We start from the raw sequence: 19636 nt of genomic DNA on the forward strand, positions 1-19636 counted from the left end.
GGAGGAGGAGGAGGAGGGAAAGGAGAAGCAGCAGCCAGAGGACGAAAGAGAAGACAGGATGAAAATTTGGGGCTACAAGAAACACAAGTGGAAAAACAGGAAGACGGAAAGAGGATACTCGTGGGGGAACAGACAGAGAGAGAGAGAGAGAGAGAGAGAGAGAGAGAGAGAGAGAGAGAGAGAGAGAGAGAGAGAGAGAGAGAGAGAGAGAGAGAGAGAGAGAGAGAGAGAGAGAGAGAGAGAGAGAGAGAGAGAGAGAGAGAGAGAGAGACGGAAAGGGAACAAGAAGGAGACTTAAGAGGGAGAGGCGGCGGATGAGGGAGAAAGAAATATGAAAGGCATCGAGAGAGAAAAAGGAAAAAAAAAATGCTACAAGAAAATAGGAGTAAAAATCAGAGGGGGGTGAAAAAAAAACCGACAGTTCTTGAGAGGTACGGCAAGCTTGGTCGGTAGTGGAGGGAGCAGTTAGAAGAAAGACTAGTGTTGCAAGTGAGGTGATGCAGAGGGGATAGAAATGGAAGGAAGCGTATGTTGCAAGGCGAGAGACAGGACAAGAGAGGGGACGAGAGGAAAGGAAAGCCGGGAGAGCCATATACACAAAGACAAAGACAGAGACAGTGCAACTTGACAAAGAGGAATAACAAGTTCTCGGGAAGGAATAAAAGAGAGGATTGCCAAAGAAAAATGCAACGAACGACAAGCAAAGAAAAATGCAACGAAGTGGAAGCAAGAAAAAAAAATAAAAGACGAACGTAGGAGAGACAAAGAAGTGTGCTCATTTACTAAGCAACAACAAAACAATTACTTGACTTTTAGGAAACGGAAAACTGGAAGGAAGAAAATGTACCAAAAGTATGACACAATTTCCAGAAGCACTTGGGCGGAATTTTGAAACCATCAATCTAGTTTACAAGTTAGTTCGATGTTCTCCTCTTGAAAAAGTCTCCGAGGCAGAAAGGTGGAAGGCAGAAGAAGGCAGAACGCACCACTACCTGCCACTGGAAGACGTGAGGTAGTAAGGAGACTGGTTAATGATTACAGGAAGAGGAACATGCACTGCTTCAACGTATCGCAAGTAATGTTGGAGAAATATAAGATAAGAGCTTATTAGTATAGGATAATAAGGATAAAAAATAATGAATAGTGACCGGTTATAAGATGATTGAATATTGAGATAGTACGAGGAAGAAATATACCAGTAACTTTGGAAACCTTCTTAATGCTGACTCCAGATACAAAGGATACTCACTTAGGAATCAATAAAGGAAAGATTACGTAGACAATGTAATGTGAGATGGATTGTAGAACAGAAAGTAACACGGAAAAAGTAACAAAAAATATTGAATGCTATAGTAGAGATTACGGAAAAAATGTAGTGTAATGAGATAAAAGGAAGAGGAAGGCTAAAATCACAAAAGCAACAACCAGGAAATAATGAAAGATGTAGAAATGTAGTGAAGAGAGATGACAGGAAGAGAAAGCTTTAAGTTACTAGGATCACAAGAGCAACAACCAGGGAATTAGTGAAAGAAGATGTAGAAATGTAGTGTAGAGAGATGAGAGGAAGAGGAAAGCTTTAAGTTATCAGGATCACAAGAGCAACAACCATAGAAATAATGAAAGATGTAAAAATGTAGAGCAGAGAGATGAGAGGAAGAGGGAGACTATGAAGTTACCAGCATCTCAAAAGCAACAACCATGGAAATGACGAAAGATGTAGAAAATGTAGTGTAGTGATATGACAGGAAGACAGAGATTACGAAGATACTAGGATCACAAAAGCAACAGCCATGGAAATAATTAAAGAAAGTAAGAGAGAGTGAGAGATTCAAGACTGTGTGACGAGAAGCTGATGAGATGATAGTCCTATACTCAGAAACGCTTCCCTCTCTCACCGTGATCATTTTCCAAGACCAAAGAGACGATTCACAGTTTTAAAGTATATTTGTCCTGTTAATAATACAGAAAACTCGTTAACATGTCACTAGAATTACAGAAACATCCTTACAAACCAGTGTCACTTCAACTAGAACCGTTTGAAACTAGTAATGTGAGGCGCAGAAGTGTTTCAGAATATGGGCCTTCGGAAATGCGATGCCCCTGCTTGAACCTGCAAACAACAACAATAATATGAAAACCACCGCTTGTTAACCACTGATCTGCTATACTCTGCTGGTTACTATTTTTTTTTATCCCACCCATAACTAATAATGCGTTCAGATCTACGCTACACATCAATATGTTCGACATTCACCAGGGTATACTTTAATGTCCCGTAGCGAATGGTTAATATATTCATAGCTTTATGGAAATGATATACATATGATACATTCATTATTTCACCCCTAGCTAAAAATAAACCGTGTGTCGTGTGCCGTGTTACGTGACCATTATGTTAAATGACCATAGTCTGCTCTGCTATCTTTTATGAGATTTACTAAAATTTATGTTCCTGTTCATGTGGGAAGAGTGGTCACGGTCTCTCTTTTTCTGTAATGGAGGTCCCATGTCTCGTCGTGAACTATATTCCTTAAAACTGACACATTCATGTACTAAATCTAAGAGGGCTAATAGGTATTTTTATTTTTTTTATCAGAGTACCTCCTACAAAGGACATTTTCTTTAACTGTAGTACACATAAACATTTCTTTAGTTCAGTACTAATAAAGAAGCAGAGAAGGTTATACACAATAATATATTCTTTCTCGATTATGATGCGTGTTACATACTCACCGGCAACTCAATGTTGTCATAGCAACAGGTAGAGAACGGGAAGTGGGACACCGTTTTCTGTATATAGCAGCCCAATAACAGAATTCACAATATATTACATGAGTTTATGGCTCCTATTCTCAAACAATGCTGTGCTTCACCTCCACTATTTTAAAAGGCTTCATCCAAGATTACACGAGTTTTTAAGGTGTTTTTTTACGGTTCTAGAGGCAGAATAACAAAATTTCTATACTATGAACTGTAGAGAGGCTCTTGAAAACCCAGCTAATCATCTTTGTGGTCTTAAAAATTAGTCATGGTAAGACAGCAGAGCGTTTCTGAATGCGAGGCTATATCACAGTAGCCAACACTCCAATACACAACACTCACAGTTTCAAGACCCTTTACCAGGAGGATAGAAGCTGCCCACATTTGATAGATACACCAGACTATCCCTCCAGACCGCCATAGTGCGTGATGAACCAAAACACTGCCCGCCTCCACCATTCAAATACTCACCAGGCTTCAAACATTGTTGTCTGGAGTCACCAGTAGATACAAACGGTGCACCAGTACTTCATAATCATCTAGGTATCTGTGGTGACGGTAAGCCAGGCAGCACAGCACCGGGGCGAGGCAGAACAGTGAAGTGGTGAACAACGGAAGTATCACTAGCAGAGTCAACAACAACAGTCGTCGAAAGAGGAGGAGGAGGAGGAGACTTTTAAGTAATCAATTTGCGGTTTCAGCGTGTGTGAGTCTGATTCCTATCATCGTGTGTCATAATAATACTCGTAACAAATCCGAAGACACGCAAATCTCCTCTAAATTCTATCTACGTCCTCCACAATCTTTCTCAACGTTTATGGAGTGGATTATTCAAATACTCCTGGTAGAATTTCAAAATAACACTTCAAAGGCTTGAGTAACATCTGTTTAGCATACACACTGAATATATCTTACGTGCTTCACTTCCATCACCACTATTCCACTAATTGGTGTCGCACGATGAAAGAAACTACAGCTCTCGTGTCCACAATCTTACATTTCTGTCTTGTTCATACTAGTAAGGGTCTTCCTACCAGTAAGGATCATAATCTCACAAATATGGGTGTTATTCTTTTATACACTCACAAGAGAAAATTTAATCTGTTGACGCACCTATCCTTCTTTAACCCCTTCAGTGACTTGACGTGTTTTCATATTCATTCTGCTAATTACTCAGTGATTTCATACAGCTTCAGAAACTCATGAGGAGACTAAAATAGTGAAGATTCAGGCTATTAACCTTTTGACCTCAATAAACTCTTCCTAATGTAAATCGAATCGTCAAATCATACACAAAACTCATGGTAAAAACGCGTCCCAATAATGGAGGGGTTAATAACAGCAAGTCTTCAATAACAAAGACTCAAGTGCAATAATACTCTTCATATTCACATAGCCACAGTTTCTCTTAATTCCGTTCCTCACTTTTATTCGGCAACCTCCCAGACTGTATGAAGCGGCTTAATCACTGTGGTCTCTCTTCTGTTCCTTTCATTAATGCAAGAGTTAATTAGCAGTATCCTCATTTCTTCACTTGACTTCACTTCCTTATAAAGTTTCCTGGGACTTTTATTTTCCTTTTTCCAACCGTCTGACTTCCTTTGTTCTCTCATCTTCCTCTTACGTAAACTCTTTCAAGGAGGGAAGTAACACCACATTTTCTCCGCCTTTCTTTCTCGTCCAACCATTTGTTCCATAGCCTTTTGGGAATCTTCTCTAAACACACACACACACACACACACACACACACACACACACACACACACACACACACACACACCGCCTAGTGTAGTGGTTAGCACGCTCGACTCCCAATCGAGAGGCCCGGGTTCGAGTCCCGGAAAGCGGCGAGGCAAATGGGCAAGCCTCTTAATGTGTGGCCCTGTTCACCTAGCAGTAAATAGGTACGGGATGTAACTCGAGGGGTTGTGGCCTCGCTTTCCCGGTGCGTGGAGTGTGTTGTGGTCTCAGCCCTACCCAAAAATCGGTCTATGAGCTCTGAGCTCGTTCCGTAATGGGGAAGACTGGCTGGGTGACCAGCAGACGACCGTGGTGGTGAATTACACATACCTAACTGCACCGTGTTATGGTTAGCAGGCTGATATATATGTACTCGGTGCCGTTATAGTGTTGGAATACATGAAATATAAGACTTTGAGGAAGAAATAACAGCAGAAAGGAACTAATGCTGGTAAGGATGGGAGCGGAGCGGCTTCCAAAGGTTTATGTTGAGGCAAAATTGATGAGACTGAAGCAAGCCACCTTATTGGATGAGTTTACAGAACCCTCAGTCTTTATGCCAAATTCATAACGAGGGGAGAGAACATACAGCTGGTTCAATTTTCCGACCGTAACATCACTATCGCCTCACCACATTGCTCACCTCTCTCTCTCTCTCTCTCTCTCTCTCTCTCTCTCTCTCTCTCTCTCTCTCTCTCTCTCACACACACACACAGAATCCACTGCAAGATCGGAGATTTCCAGCAGGGTAAAAGAAGCAAAAAATCCTTACCACGTTTGTCAAGGGAATGTTGTTGGGGGAAAGGTGTGTGTGTATCTTGTGTGTGCTTCAGGTGGAGTGCATGTGATACGAAAGGTGCCTTTGATGTTTGTTTGCCTGTGAGTGTGTGCGTGTGCGTGTAAATACAGAGATACAGAGACACTGAAAACCGGTCATTATTTTTCCCCCAGAGTACCTGCACGGCGACCACTTGGTATTAGGACTCGCAGGTGAGCAACGGTGTAATTATTATATCAGATAGAACAGTCCTCCGATCCAGCCAAGAGAAAGAACGAGGGTGTTCTTATCTGTGACTCAAATGTACTAATTGGACGCTACGAAGTCTCATCCGGGATATTATTACTGGAATCAACTCTTTGCTCATCATTTAGACGCAAGATAAGTAGGAGGATCGAGCGGAGAGGTGATTGAGACCCAGAAGGGTGTGGGAGTAGAAAGGGACTGTAAGAGTGGGAAGAAGATGGAGGAGTTGGTTGGAGTGATAGAGGAGTGATATTTTTAGGTGGGTGTAGGAGTAGTGTAAGACAGTTAATGCAAGGAGGCGGATCTAATGTATTAAACATGTTCTGTAACTATATTAAACACTTAATTTTTACAAGTTTTCAGGGAGCAGGTTCTATTAAATAATTTTTTTCTATCTTATCTTTATTACACTTTTTCTTTTTCACCAAGTCTTTACCAAGAATATTTATTCACTTACTCCCCTCACTTTTCATTTCTCCACGAACCCTAGTTATGCGACACAATATGAAAAAAACAACTTTCCTGTGACACATACAATATTTTACTTTCTGCAGCGACGAGAGTGAATTTTCCTTTACTGATTGCCTCTCTTCTGGTCTTCCCTGCATCTCCCCACTCTGGAACAAAGGAAAAGCGACGAACGTATTGCACTGTGCGATCCCCGCCTGTGGCATGAGGACGGGGACACAGGCGTGGTGGAAAGCTTGGTTTCTAGACGTTAATGTGAACCACCACCGACTTTTAGCCCTAACAAACTGTGCCATAAATACCTGCATGCCATTACGAGAGATTTGAATCCCCCATAAATTTGCCAAAGATATTTCGAGCGTTTCTTCGGTCGGCGGAAAGGGTGAACGTAGCAAAACACGACGCTCTGCCTTGTTTGCCTTCACTCTAATAGAAATAACGTATGACTCCACACCTACACCTGGGGCGGCCTCGCTTTTTGTTGCCTTCTTTTCCCCCACCAGCGTTTTCTACTCTTTGGGCAATATTTCAACATTTTTTGTTCTGCAGCAACTGATACCCGTATTTATTTAGGAAGTGAAAAAACAAGGGTTATGCTGGTTTGAGGTCTCGAGGGACTGTGTGTGTGTGTGTGTGTGTGTGTGTGTGTGTGTGTGTGTGTGTGTGTGTGTGTGTGTGTGTGTGTGTGTGTGTGTGTGTGTGTGTGTGTGTGTGTGTGTGTGTGTGTGTCAGGGAGATGGATAGAGAGAGAGAAAGAGGGAGAGGTGGAACACACATACACAAAGACATAGACGAACACAGACAGACGAACTGACAAATAAAAAAAAAAAAATAAGGAAAAAAAGGAAAGAGACGGGCAGATGGACACAAAGACAGTCAGGCAACATACAGCTATATCCAACACTTTCACGATCACGGAACCACCCCACGCTCGCCCCTTGACGAGCTCTACACACCCTGCAGCCACCTCACCCTTCAATCTATGTACCTCTCTCTCTGTCTCTGTCTCTCCCCTTCCTTCCCTGTTCCCATCTCCTTCCTAACACCAATTGTCACCTCCACACTCCGCTGTCTAGCCTTCCTTATCAAACACAATGGAGTGGATATTGCTGGAGGACTGTATCAATTTCACACGCACATTCCTCAGCGCTTGTCGGAGAAACTTCCTGGTATTGATGTGACACTCTGAACATCACCGTGTCTTTGCTATAAGCCAACATGCAGGTCAATGATGCAACAACAGTCATCTCATGAGTTGAACCTGTATCTCTCATGCTGGATTAATGATTTTTTCTTTGCACTGAGTAATAAAGAAGGATGTGGTACGTGTGTGTGTGTTTCACTGTTTGATCTGCTGCAGTCTCTGACGAGACAGCCAGACATTACCCTATGGAACAAGCTCAGAGCTCATTATTTCCGATCTTTGGATAGGCCTGAGACCAGGCACACACCACACACCGGGACAACAAGGTCACAACTCCTCGATTTACATCCCGTACCTACTCACTGCTAGGTGAACAGGGGCTACACGTGAAAGGAGACACACCCAAATATCTCCACCCGGCCGGGGAATCGAACCCCGGTCCTCTGGCTTGTGAAGCCAACGCTCTAAGCACTGAGCTACCGTGTGTGTGTGTGTGTGTGTGTGTGTGTGTGTGTGTGTGTGTGTGTGTGTGTGTGTGTGTGTGTGTGTGTGTGTGTGTGTGTGTGTGTGTGTGTGTGAAGCAGGATAGTCGAGGTCAAATAAACTGGGAGTAAAAAAACACCACTCAACTGCCGTTCTCAAACAAGTGCGATAAAAGAAGACAGCCAAACTGACAAGGCAATTTCTCTCCGGAAGTGCCTTGATGTTCCTCTCCTGAGACTGCTCAAGTCCTAGGAAGGATGCAAAAATGGAGACATGCAGAGTTCTTGAGTTTACCAGTGAAAAGAATGAAAGAGGAAAACACAACAGTACACAAAGGAAGAGAAACGCCACTTTTTATCACACCACAACGTCATACCAACCTCCACACAGGCGGCAACGTTTGAAATATTGCAATAAGCACTAGTATTTTTCTATTAGTATTTTCTAGTTGCTATTGCCTACTTCTGTTCTCGGTTAATAGCTCTCAATATCCTCTTATTTCGGTGATTCTTTTGCTAATAAATGCTCGCTCCATATTCCAGCTTTCATGTTTAATTTCCAAGTAAAATAAATTCTTGTTTCTTGGTTATGAAGGTGAACATTAAAGCAACAATGTAATCCTCTCATGACTTAAAATGAATAGTTAAAACCGCATCTCCACATAAACATTACGATAAATGTAGAAGAATAAACTCAGTAAGCAGAGTAACTCAAATTATTCTCCATCACTCTCTAAAGTTTCTGTTTTTGTTTGTACACCGTGGAGGACAAGACCAGGGCTTGTGAACTCTGGATTCAGCATAAATATATTTTCCCCCGAAAGAGGATAGACCTTAAGAGCTCTATTATGTAATGAAAAATCTTAAAACACTTAGCTTATGAGGGTTGTTTGTTCAAGAATTCCTCACTCTGACATAATTGTGTTCTGTTGTGTGGCGCGTGACCATGGTTTCCTATACAAACGACCAGGAGACTTCACAGAAACACCCTTGCAGAAGTTTGCAAAGACAAGTTTTTTTTTAAATTCACCCCTGCAGAAGTTTGCAAAGACAAGTTTTTAAATTAAGATATTTTGCTGGAATTTTTATCACACGAGCATACAAAGTTGATATGACCTTTAGCACTACAAGAAAACCCCTGCAAAAGACTTAATAATTCATTCTTACCAACTCACACAGCTGAAGTGCACCAGAATAACCGGGAAAGTTTGTGTTGGTCGCGGCAACCATAAAATCACTCTTTACTAAATAAAGCACAAGTTAGAAATATACAGGAAAGAAGTAATATGAAAACAAAATCTGGATAGCGAATACCAGGTTGTGTGGATATCCGGTAACAGGATGGAGAGGGCGTGGATAAGAAGCGTCTCAGCTCACCTTGATGCAAACACACGTAGCTCGATTATTTAAACATTCCCACTCGTTATGCAGGCGTCGGCGCGCATGCTGAAATCGTATCATGAGATAGCCGGGCATTCATGGGAAACAGGTGGCGACAATAATGTAAGTATGCAAAACCGCTTTTCCGGAGAGCGAGTGGTTAAAACGAAAAGGCAACAGATTCAATACGGGAAGCGCCCCAAAGCAAACTGAATATTACAAACGCATATAAAAAATACCACCTCATTTCTCTCAAACCAACTCTCGCCGAACAAATATTCTCTCTTGCCATGTAGACATTAAAGGGGTTGGACTGTAGCCTTGCTCACCACTAACACGTGTGAACCGCCCTCCCAGGAAGTAAAGCCCCAACCCTTGCCATGAACTATAGATAGGCCCTAACACCACCAAAGGAAGCACTCCTATACCATCCACGGAGTCCCCTTGTAACTACGTTAACTTGTTTGGGGACCGATATCTCAGTGAGACTTTTTTTTTTCAGCACAATTTTTGTTACCCTTGTCTGGTATTCCATCTTGGAAAAAAAAAAAAAACCTTAGTTATTTCACAGGATTACAAGGTAGATATCATTATTGACTCAGTATATAACTTTAAGGATACGTTTCATTAACCCCTTCAGTACCATGACGCGTTTCCATATTCATTGTGCTTACTATCTGGTGATCTTGTACACCTTCAGGAATTTATGTGGGGATTAAAATAGTGAAGACTGTGACCATTAATCTTCTGACCTCCATAGACCCTTCCTAATGTCAATAAAATGGTCTAATCGTCCACAAGTCTCAAAAACTGTGGCCCAGTATTGAAGAGGTTAAGATTACATTACTATTGAGTATTGTGTTGTCTCCTGGCATTTTACAATTCTACTAATCTTCCATCCTGTTTGTGTTGTGAATAAGATGCATATGTAAGTGAAATATGTCAGGTATTGGTAAGTATTCTTTTAATATTGCCCCTTGGCGTTATTTCGTCATAGTTTCTAAGGCAACGAAGAGATGCTTTTTTTGACGATTAGTTTAAGAATTGTATTTCCTACGATATTTTACTATTGCAAATATTACTACTACTACTACTACTACTACTACTACTACTACTATGACTACTAGTACCACTACAACTACCACCACCACACCACCACCACCATTACTACTACTACTACTACTACTACTACTACTACTACTACTACTACTACTACTACAACAACTACTACTACTACTACTACTACTATTACTACTACTACTACTACTACTACTGACTGCAAATACTGTCAAATGAAATCTGGAGAGCGTTAAAGGTTCACTTCTATGCCCTTTCCAAAACTGTGAATAGAGTTCAAATAAATGAATGTGGGAAAAGAACTTATATTTTGGTTTTTATATCAAAATGGATGTGGAATATTTTGAGTGACAGCTCGACAGGAAGGAAACATTTCGCGTGATTGCTCTCATCCCGATATCGGCGCTACGGTGTGTCTGGGGATTGCACGAGGCCTTACAACGCCTTATTCCCGCATCGCACTAGTCTCCTCAGTGCAGTTCTCTCCATTAAGGGATGGTTAGAGGTTGGCATATTCACTAGGAACGCCATGACTCGCGTGATTTTATATAACTGTTTGTAGGTATTTTATTTATATTTACTGCTACTACAACCAAATCATTTTAATTATTTTTTTTCTAAACCATCTTCAGCTCAATAAAAGAACAAAAATTTCCGTCATTTTCAGTGTTTATCTTACCAAATCCTACTCTAGACTACCAAAGCAATGAAAATAAATGTAACAATGCAAAAAAAAAATTTATATAAAACATATTCGTCTTAGGTCAAGACATAATGATCAACTTTACAACTTTTTTTTTCCAATGATTGAGTCAAATATGGATAGGTGTGGAGAATTTATTGCACCGAGCACATCATTCACATCACCTTGATCTGCAACGAATGGAAAGAAAGAGAAAACGTCATTCATTTGGTGAATTAGCCAAAAGAAAGATGAAAAGAATCAGTTATTCGTTCGTGTGATGCAGAATGAACAAAGGGAAGATGAAAGAAATCCACAGTTCGCTTGTGAGATAGAACGAACAAAGAGAATAGAAAAGAGAAATTCATTCGCTTGTGTGAATCAGAACAGACGAACCAGAGAAAGACGAATGCAGGTACTTGGTGAAACCCTTTGTTCTGTAGTGAACCAACAAACGTCACCAATCATCACCAAACAGCTTACAGTGGGAAAAAGACACACAAATTCAAAGCTGCTTTAATGAGAACCATAAATACTTTCAGTGAAATCCTTTTGTTTGCTCTTACTCTCTTAATCCCTGTTATGAAAAAATAAGTAGGCAACAATTACACTGATATTGAGTCTCTGATGTACCGCGTGGTTTGTGCTGTCAGTATGGTTGGTATTAGAAACGCTTTACTCTCTCACCATGACTATTTTCTAAGGCCACATATATGACTGATTGGGTTCTGAAGAGAGTATTTATATTTAATAACGCAGAAATGACGTTAATTTATCACTACAACCATTAAAACACTATGAAAAAACTGTCTACTTTTAACTTCAGAAATGCTTTATTATCTCACCACAACTATTTTCTAAGGCCACAGAAATGACTGATTGCGTTCTGAAGAGAGTATTTCCTTTTAATAATGCAGAAATCACTTTAATTTGTCACTGCAAAAATTAAAACACACTGAAAAACCCGTGTACTTTTAACTCGAATCTTTACAAATAGTGGAAATGCATCATGGAAGTGTTTTAGAATAGAAACCTGCATCCTTCAGTCACTAGAACACATCAGTAATAAAACCCATGATATTCCCGGAAATAGACGAAATGACACACCATGAAGGAATAGAAAAACACAAGAACAAAATTGGGAGATGCTGAACGAAAAAAAAAGGAGAAAAACATGATAAAAAAAAAAAAAAGAAGACGAAAAAAAAAAAAAAAAACGTAATTTGGCTTTCACATGTCCCGGCGGGGAAGGTAACAGCGTGATTACCAGCAGCAGCAGATGGAAGCACGCACACTGGGACGGTAAGGTAAGCATGGATAAGCCAAGCCAAGGTGACGCTGGTGGTGGTGGTGGTGGATGATAGTGGTGGTGATGATTAGTGTTATTACCAGTGTTGTTGTTGTTATTGTAGTAGTAGTAGTGGTAGTGGTGGTAGTAGTAGTGACAGTGGTAGTAGTAGTGGTAGTGGTAGTGGTGGTAGTGGTAGTAGTATTAGTATTAGTAGTAGTAGTAGTAATTGTGGTGGTAGTTGTGGTGATGGTGGTGGTAATAGTAGTAGTACTAGTAGTAGTAGTAGTATCATCATCATCATCATCATCATCATCATCATCATCATCATCATCATCATCATCATCATCATCATCATCATCACCACCACCACCACCACCACCACCACCACCACCACCACCACCACCACCACCACCACCACCATACACCAACAACGAACACCAACAACAACAGGCAATAAACGCAATTATGACACCAGCTCCTTTCTCCCATTTGCCTTCATCCATTATTTCCCTGGACGGAGAGAAATGCACAAAGATTACACACCTTGGAACTTCACTGAACACTGCCCACCCACTGCCCTGCTTAGTCCCTTCTCTTGCGCTGCGCTGCGAGGAAGGGCAACAGTATCGGCGGCAATCTAATTTGTTCTCACCCACTAACTAATGACTAGATGTTCGTGATTCCCGTTATCCCTTTGCGTCATGTTGTAAAAGTTTCGTTTATCACTCACTATTTTTCACCCTTCGCTGGATTTGGCTTACTAGCGCTAGTATGCCAGGTTGCGTGATTTTTTTTCCTGTCTTTTCATTTTTAGAGAGAGAGAGAGAGAGAGAGAGAGAGAGAGAGAGAGAGAGAGAGAGAGAGAGAGAGAGAGAGAGAGAGAGAGAGAGAGAGAGAGAGAGATACAGACAAACAGAAAAACCCACCAAACACACACACACCACACACACACACACACACACACACAGACAAGCGGCTAGATCATCCCCACTAGTGTTGGCTTTCATGTCTAGTGGGACGTGAAATAGTGTCGTTTGCTTTTACACTCGTGAGCGATGACACCTGATGCCTGCTGGCCCCACGCCCCAGCCCACACTTATGGACTCGTTTCCGCTACTGATGAGCAAAAGTGTCAGTCATTATCCATCCGTTTAGGCAGACTCGATGACGTTACTGAGTTAATCCCGACGGCCGTGCTTCGTTTAACCTGCACGTGGACTACTGAGAGACTGAAACGTGTGTGTGTGTGTGTGTGTGTGTGTGTGTGTGTGTGTGTGTGTGTGTGTGTGTGTGTGTGTGTGTGTGTGTGTTTTGTGGTACTGAGGAAACATGTGGAGTCTGTGTCTGTGTCTGTCTGGGTCGTGTCTGGAGTTTCATGTGCTTGGTTATATTAGTTATGCTAGGTTAATGTGTGTATGTGTGTGTGTGTGTGTGTGTGTGTGTGTGTGTGTGTGTGTGTGTGTGTGTGTGTGTGTGTGTGTGTGTGTGTGTGTGTGTGTGTGTGTGTGTGTGTGTGTGTGTGTGTGTGTGTGTTGTGTTGCATGTATAATATGCGACTCATATTTCGTGTTGGGATTTGTTTGTTTACTTGCTGCGCCACACTGATTTGTATCGGATGATGGATCGTGTCTGTCTGTCTGGCTGTCCGCCTGTCTGCGATCATATTAAAATAACTAAATTCAAATGAAATATCGTATTCATTAATGACATATCCATCCTTATTTCATTCTAACACCTTCAGTATCAGGACGCGTTTTCATATTGATTCTGGTTACTATTTGGTGACTTTATATATCTTCAGAAACTTATATGGGTACTAAAATAGTGAAGACTCAGGCCATTAATCTTCTGACCTCCATATATCCTTTCTAAAGTATATGAAATCGTCTAATTATATCCAAAAACCCATGGTAAAAAAAAAAAAATGCGTCCCAGTATTGAAAGGGTTCATAATGCATGTTACATATCTACATAGTGCGCAGTTAACCTTCCTGTTCTTCTTATTACCTAATAACTTTCTTTAAACAAAACAGTTACTCTTCCATGCAAGTATCACCGTGCCACGCCACAGGAAATTTACAATATTGAAAAATCTTTGTAGTTCTATATTAATATTTCACATTCAGCACACGGACACGGTGATCTCAGTGACCCGATTTCGAGCCTTGCGGGAATCTGACCACTTTGCAAGCTTTCCATGAGAGGTTGAGGAATATCCGCATGCTTCCTGCGAACCCTGTCTTTCTTGGATCGCGGAGTGCTGGCTGGCAAACGCTGATGGAGGAGCGTCGCTCAAAAATCCTGTTTATGTTGGTCTGATTATCTACGTCTCAAATTTAAAAAAGAAGAATTATCATGTAAAACTTAATTAGTGACATATTTTCTACACACCTCGAAGCAAAATGTGAATATAGAATTAAGACGTCAGGTAAGCAAGTGTTGGCAAGAGTTACTACTTTAACCTTTCACAAAAAATTCATATAATCACCACCACATGTACAATTAGTCCACCAGAAGGACACACACCCAGCATGACCACGCCAATATTCACGCGAGGCGGGTGCAAAAACAAAACTTCAGTCCATTCTCCTCCCAGTTCGTGTGTCCCGTTCCTTTCCCTCCCCACGACCTGGAGCGAAGAATGGGAGTAGCAATAAGACCCACAATCGGAGGCCATTGTAGGTTGATTGTACGTATTTTCCAACGCGAACAATGGAACACGCACGGACATATTTGGCCAAAGTGATTAGAGTTCACGGAATTCACCTCTTACTAACTCTCCCTCCTTTGACTTGGCTAATTCTTTTCTGAGCTCTCACTTCATTACGTACTCACGATTTGGTGTTCATGCGGCACCGTAATTCCTGCTGCAGTACACTTCACGAAACACTCCATTAATACAGAGCGTCGTATATCGTCGCGTAACTACTAACGAGGTGAAACTCATGGAGTTCCTTGCTGGAGTCGATGCAGGGATCCTTGGCAGTAAAAGTGACTCCTTTTTATTTTACATATCTTACATATTTCAAAACCATATCACTGCATTCAACTAATATACTGGATATCATTTCGTCGATATATATTTCTTCACTCTTAGTAACATTTCGTTGGTCTACAGAACATTCAAACTCGAACGAATGAACGATAAAGTTCACCCAACAAACACAGCACTGCAGTATTCATGACGGCACGAAAAATGCATTCCCAGGACCACTGAAAGGTCAACAGGTCGACGTTCAACTAATCGCACCTTCACCTCCCTGGCAGGGCCATTGGGCACGGCACGACTGTAGGTATGGTCAAGGCCTAACCAAGTTGATGCACACTCTGAATGCATCTCCTCAGAAATAGCAAGTTACTATAAAATGGCTCCTGGATTTAAAACAAACAGTAGTTCATTGATAACGTAATTGATTTGATGTGAATAATACTTGTTTTCTGTTGATCATCGCACTTATTATAAGTATAGCTTACGGTTTTCCTCAAGATTTGACAACCACGCATTACCCGAGACACCAAACCCAGGAGCAACTTTAGAGTAGACAGACTATGGACCTGAAGTTCCTACCTGAATATCTCACTACATGAATATCAACGCCTTTGTGTGAGTAATCTAAGAAAAAAATAAATAAATAAAAAATAAAACAGAATCCGGTCTCACTACGATACCTGAAGGATTAAATTATTTTTCCCATTACACAATGTCATTTAATTTTTTTTTTTTCAAAACTGCAAGGAATATGATAACTTAAAAATATTTCCTCTCAATGTACCCCCGGCCAACGTGAGTTTTGTCTATATTTTACATTTCTGAGCCAATCTGTGTTTGTATGAAAAAAATGAAATAAAGGCCAGTAAGAGTGTTTCGTGGGATTAAAAAAGGATTCAATGTGCCTGGAGGTTTGTATTCTCTATTCCAAAACCGAGAAACGAAACAGGGAATGGAATATGAATAAAATAAAAATGACAAACCTGCATAAAATAAAGGTGTGGTCTATTTGTACATTTTCTATCCCTGTACCTCCAGTCATTTCAAAACTGAAAATGCGAAACTCACATTCACATGCCTCATTTTACGAATTCCTGGATCCTGACATGTTTCCACTTTTGAGCAGCGACACACACAGCGAGGAAACAGACAAATAAACGTGGGACCTCTCAGCAACTCACCTTTTTTCCATCTTCCATATTTTCAATGAAACCTTTTTTTTTCCTTCAGGATGAAACTTCTTTTTCTGCTGTCAGATGTTACGGCAGCAAGAAAAAGAGCAGGGGGACCACAAATTTCTCTCTCTCTCTCTCTCTCTCTCTCTCTCTCTCTCTCTCTCTCTCTCTCTCTCTCTTTCGTCAACTAACTAACCCTGACGGACACACAGGTTTTTCTCGTGTCAGTTCACACTCATCTAGATATTCATATTTACTTTTTTTTCATTTTTTCTTCGGTCAGCTTCTCTGGATTTCTGTCACGCACACACACACACACACACACACACACACACACACACACACACACACACACACGAGCAGTCTCATACACAACACACCTTGACAACACAGAAGGCAAACAGCACAGTCCAGTGCACTAACATTCACACCTGGCAACCTCCACTGTGCCTCATAGCCAGCTGCCCACATCTCATCACACACACACACACACACACACACACACACACACACACACACACACACACACACACACACACACACACACACACACACACACACACACACACACAACACAAACACACACACACAAACACAAACACAAACACACACTTCTAACTTAACCACAAGAGCAAACAGTCCAACACCCACATGTACACCCACACACACCTACATATGCTTATCCATAAACATTCTAGGCACATTCCCCGCGGCCTCCTAGCTAGCACACGTACACTCACTCCCACGTACCCTGGCCACACTCCTACTGCTCAATTTTATGGCAACAATGCATATAAAGTTGGGCAGTATTGCACGGTATTAAAGTCGGAAGCTTCACCGACACCTGGCTTCCCACACCGCCTCCCCCTTAACTTCCTGGCATCCCAATTCGCTCACACGCCAGCCTTCTCTTCTCGCTGCTCCAAAATTTCATCTGCCCTTCCCTACGCTCACGCATTCCTCATTCGTCTATTAACTCTCTCTTGTTGCTTCCCATAACACTCACCCTCGCCCTCTAACCTCATCCATGCATCTATAGACACGAGCACACTCAACGTCTACTGTCCTTTACTCTCTTGCTCTTCATACAAATGTTCATAAGGGCCAAACAAACCCATAAGCCTCACATCACCACCACCATCACTATTGCCCAACGTCACCATCACCATAACTTTCATCTTTTATTTTGTTATTCTCTCGTTCTCCTTCTCCTCCTCCTTTCATTTTCTGGCTATCTTCTTCTTTTTCTCTTTATTTCCTTCTTCTTATTCCTCTTCATTTCCTCTTTCATCCTCCTCTTCCTCCTTTTCATTTCCTTGCTTTTTAATATTTGTTTTGTTATTTTCTTCCCTTTCTCTCTATATACTTCCTCTTATTCATCTCTCCTCTCTCCTCCTCCTCCTCCTCCTCCTCGCACACCGCTGCTGGCGTCGCTTCATCCATACCATACTCACTTGAATCAGTTCATGGCGGTGTTCATTTCAGTATTGAGAGGGATGTTGTTAATTACCGTGCACTGTTTTATTTACTTGTCGATGGCTTTCAATATATTGGGCATTAACTAATGAGATTCAGGTCCGTAACATCGGCGCAGTCTAGCACTTAAAACAAGGCATAAATAACTATCATCGAATAAAAGCTTTCCACTCATTAGTGCATGTATCCTTTTCCACATTAATTACGGAAAACGGGGCATTTCACACACGCACACACATACACACACACACACACACGTCTAGCCTTTCATCGACTACTGAATATCGTTTGACGGACTCTTAAGAATAAAACAAACAACGAGCCACAAAAGTCTTCACAATTATTACTTGCATCGCCAGAATTTCTCGGTAAAACTTCTGGCTCCGAGAAACCTTGAGGTATGTAACTCCCCTGGGTGAGCTGGTGGTGGTGGTGGTGGTGGTGGTGGTGGTGGTGGTGGTGGTTCTGAGGCTCTGTGGAATTAATCGTCCAGCAGGCAGCCGGTAGTGTGCGAGGCCAAAGCAGGAAGAGAAATATCGTAACCCGCATGTCCCGAGGCAACTGGAAGGCTACTAATTGCCGTAACAAGCGCGCGAACACACACACACACACACACACACACACACACACACACACACACACACACACACACACATGTAACAATTATTCTATACATTTTCTTTTCTTTTGGACGTTTTTATTTTATCACCATTATCATTAGGGAAACGTTGCAAGCATACACAAACATGCACGGACGCTCTCTCTCTCTCTCTCTCTCTCTCTCTCTCTCTCTCTCTCTCTCTCTCTCTCTCTCTCTCTCTCTCTCTCTCTCTCTCTCTCTCTGTGTGTGTCTGACTTTGCCTGTGAAATTCAGTCCACCAAAACTGATGCACCGAAATTTCAGAATAAATTTATTTCATTCGGCAAAAAAAAAAGAGATGCTCCTGCCTAAGGCGATATGGCGCTGAACACTAATTTCATCACAGGTATTAATTCCACCGTGATGAGATGAATTGGTACCATTTTTTCCCGTATACCCATTGTGGGCTCAATACGGTCTGCCAAGTGTACACAGGTGGGGCGCCATGATAAACGAACAGAAGGTGGGGAAGGTCCTCCTATTGCTGCATTTAATCTCTTCAGTACCAGGACGCATTTTCATATTCATTCTGGTTACTATTTTGGCAATTTAATACAGCTTCAGAAATATACATTGGGATTAATCTTCTGACCGCCAAACAGACTTCCTAATGTAAATAAAACCGTCTAATCATACCTAAGAATCATAGTAAAAATGCATCTCAGTACTGAAAGGGTTAAGGCAACGCCGTAATATGGAAATTCCGTCAGAACGCATATGATTTTTTTTTCTATCTGCCTAACAAAAAAGCGGTATTTGGTATTTGAAGAACATCCTACATCGTGACTAAGCTGCAGTTTGCTCAGTCCATTCACTTTGTTGACTCTGGCCTGTCATTTGACAAGCACAATTACGTGAAAATTTGTGGGTCGTTCTGATGTCATTAACGTTCAGTGCATGTGTTTCAGTCTTTTTCATCGTCTTTCTTGCTTTCATTTCCCTGTGTGACATTTCTCTGCGTACTGGTGACCGTTGGTAGTGGTTGAAGAGCTTTAATTATCGTTAGTTATGCAGAGACTGATGCGGGACATTCGACACACACACACACACACACACACACACACACACACACACACACACACACACACACACACACACACACACACACACACACACACACACACACACACACACACACACACACACGAGAAAACTTTTGATGTTTTGGGGAATATTTCACAAAATATTTTCTTAACGATATACTCGCATTAATAAAAGGCATTGAAATAAACGGTCAAAAAATACTAAAGAGGATGAACGTTGCTCTTACTATGGCCGCAATACCGATTCTCTAATTATTTGTTTGGT

The 19636-nt window shown here is 41.5% G+C and overlaps 1 non-coding gene across 1 annotated transcript; it reads left to right on the top strand.

Moving 5' to 3' along the window:
- Nucleotides 1-4541: 4541 nt before the first annotated feature.
- On the top strand, nt 4542-4610 carry Trnag-ccc. Its single transcript has one exon. It is a non-coding gene; the product is annotated as a tRNA-Gly (tRNA).
- Nucleotides 4611-19636: the final 15026 nt, after the last annotated feature.

This window comes from Portunus trituberculatus, chromosome 15 (assembly GCF_017591435.1).
Source record: "Portunus trituberculatus isolate SZX2019 chromosome 15, ASM1759143v1, whole genome shotgun sequence".
Classification (NCBI taxonomy): Eukaryota; Metazoa; Arthropoda; class Malacostraca; order Decapoda; family Portunidae; genus Portunus; species Portunus trituberculatus.